A 2,864-nucleotide genomic window follows, 5' to 3' on the forward strand; every position below is an offset into this window, starting at 1 on the left:
CTGTCACGCTTATGACAAATGTATTATCCACGAAGCCTGTCGGCAAAGCATTTGTTATTTTTCGCTCACCACAAGCAACGCACTATTTTCTGTCACGGATGCAGGCTGCGCAAAATAGAGCGTTGGCTTTGACAGCGTTACGTTACACTTGATGTCTGGCGCCCCCAGGTGGCTTGGTGTTATTTCCGCTCTGATGCTCTCCCTTGAAAGGTCTACATTCGTTAAACTATGCATGCCTCGATTGAAATGCATAAACTGAAGTGTGCAGTAGCAATATAGCTATAAAAATAGTTCTATATTGAATTATGTGCACTTAAAAAGAATGCCGTTATTCGTAAAGGACGTTTTGGCTCGGTGGCACAACGGTAGCGCGTCTGACTCCAGATCAGAAGGTTGCGTGTTCGAATCACGTCCGGGTCAGGTTTTTTTTTACATTTTGACTTTTGTAATTTGGTATAGAATAAGGAATTAAAATCAAAGTTATGAATTCCTCTTCAGTATGATTTAAAGAAAGAAATTACAGTTTCTGCATTTCGTTTTGCAGGCCACTGACCCTTCTCCTTTTGTGCAAAGCATTCGTGGCCCCTTGTTACCTTTTTTTCGCGCGGCACACATCACAGAAACGAAGATTGACATCCTTGTTGTTCTTCTGTCGCCGGCGGTGAAATGGTTGCGAGTAGCCTTAACGGTGCAAGCAGGAAAACGTGTTTTTGGCAGTCTTCCAGACTTTTTCATGCGAAAACGGTAACAACGGGCTGTTGCATTCGGAACAAACTGTCGTCAGCTGTTAACGGCGTAATGTGCGAAACCACAAAAAGGAAGAGATTAAATAGCACCAAGGAATGCAACTGAACTGAAGACCATTAACACAAACATGACGTGCAATATCTATCCAAGATATCCTATTCACACTTTCGTGTTCCTGCGTGTTCCAATATAGTCCCGAACCTTATGCTAATTAGAACATTCCATTTTCTCCTGCTCCCTTATTTTCAGCACGCTTCTCCTCCAACGCGGCGGGCTTAGCTAGCCGAGGACCAGTTAGCTTCGGTGACCTGGGCCCAGGACATTCTCGGCGCCTAATATTGCGTTGACATCAAGTTTTATCTCTCGCCTTTGTGGTAACAGTCACCCCGGTGCACTGGACTGGAAAAACAGTGGCTGGCTGGCTGGCTCAGAGCCTGACTGGCTCATCACAGAGCCTGGCTGGCTCATCGTTTTGCTGTGCCGAGTGGTCGGCACGTCTGGCGATGATATTAGTTATGCTGTTGTGTTGTGTTCGGTTTAGTGAAGCATCTAAGGCCAAGCTCAAGGAAGTTGATGAAGACGACGATATGCACTGCACAGCACGAGAATGTGTTGCTGTTCCACACGAGGAGTGATCGGCTGCGGCGATTTCATAGTGCTTTCGTACAGTGGCCAGCGAGGCTGTTTTGTTCGCGCTGCCGCGGGACCGAATCCCAGTCGCGGCAATATTGCTTTTATTCATTTATTTGCGGTTTGGCTACGGTCACCCTCAATATCAGGCTTCATACAAACTCGGTGAGCCGGTTAGACGTCCTCAAGTAGTGTTTTCGCACTAAAAGAAGCCCTGTTCTACGTGGGTATATACAGGGTCGATCAAAAGATCCGAGGCCACAGGGTATGCTTTCGGGCACTATAGTCGGGCAGTTAGGACACCCACGAAGGCCAAAATCTCAGTAGAGGAGAGAACAAGTATCATTCTCCCCTCTGAAAACCTTGACAGCTTTATTGCCGTCATATGCGACAGGATACGACGCTGAAAAGCAGAGCCTGTGGCCTGGGAACTTTTGACCGACCCTGTACGTATGTTAGCCCTGACCTGTCAGCACAAAACGCGCTTTTAGTGCGGAAGTAGTACTTCACGAGGACTAACAGGCTCACCGAGTTTTTGTGAAGCTTGACTATGAGGAAGACTTGGCTCATATGCCGAAATGAAATAAATATAAACAAATGTTGCCGCGACTGGGTGTCGAACCCTCGGCGGTACGAACAGCTTCGCTGGCCACTGCGCGCGAGCAGTATAGATTATCGCGTACAGTTCACCGACCATGGCGCAAAAGTCCCCAGGGAGCGAAGCCCGACCTTGACGGGTGGAGTCGAAGTGCGGAGTTTAAGAAAGAAGTTTTTTGCATTTGATTGAATATACAATTGCTGAACTCGCATCAATACACTCTAATCCATAAAACCAAGGTAAGGCTGCCGATACACGGGCACAGGGAATATATTCTATGAATACCTTTTGTCATCTGCTTCGTTGACAGGTCGAATAAATATTGCAACGAGAAGCGAACAGTCAGAAAATCAAAGGTTTCAGCAACCTCCTTCAGGAAACCCCACAAAGATCCCTCACGGCCATGACCAGTGAAAATCAGCAGGTACGGCAGACGACAACTCAGACCGCTTCTAAGCACCGCTAGCAGAAAGTGGTGGCATCCAACTTTGAAGAAGAAAAACAGTAAGCTGGTGAGCACACGCGTGAACAAGGCCGACTCCTCAAGACTCGAGAGAAAGAAACAAATTGTCTCTACGCACAGGCTCCTATTGAGAGCGCCAAACAAAGGTCGCGAGTAGTCTGTGCAACGCTTGTACTTTTCTTCCTCGCATAGTACATCACTTGCAACGCATAAGCAAAGCTTTGAAACCAAGAAAATGCTATAAACGTGTGCCCGAGCAAACATCGAGAGCTCCCGACCCATCCACTCCTGCGCTTGGCGCCTCACAGAGAGAATTTGTGGCTCCCAATAGGACCTATTATTCTGGATCTGATGACGGGAAACCCCTAGATACTGCAGGGAATCAGAATCACAGCTTAACCACTAAAATGGATAGGTTTCGTACTC

General features: G+C 47.2%; 1 non-coding gene across 1 annotated transcript; it reads left to right on the forward strand.

Annotated features, from left to right (window-relative positions):
- The first annotated feature begins 348 nt into the window (after positions 1–348).
- On the forward strand, positions 349–420 carry TRNAW-CCA (transfer RNA tryptophan (anticodon CCA)). Its single transcript has one exon. It is a non-coding gene; the product is annotated as a tRNA-Trp (tRNA).
- Positions 421–2,864: the final 2,444 nt, after the last annotated feature.

This window comes from Amblyomma mixtum, chromosome 3 (genome assembly GCF_055824585.1).
Source record: "Amblyomma mixtum isolate Tamu chromosome 3, ASM5582458v1, whole genome shotgun sequence".
Classification (NCBI taxonomy): domain Eukaryota; kingdom Metazoa; phylum Arthropoda; class Arachnida; order Ixodida; family Ixodidae; genus Amblyomma; species Amblyomma mixtum.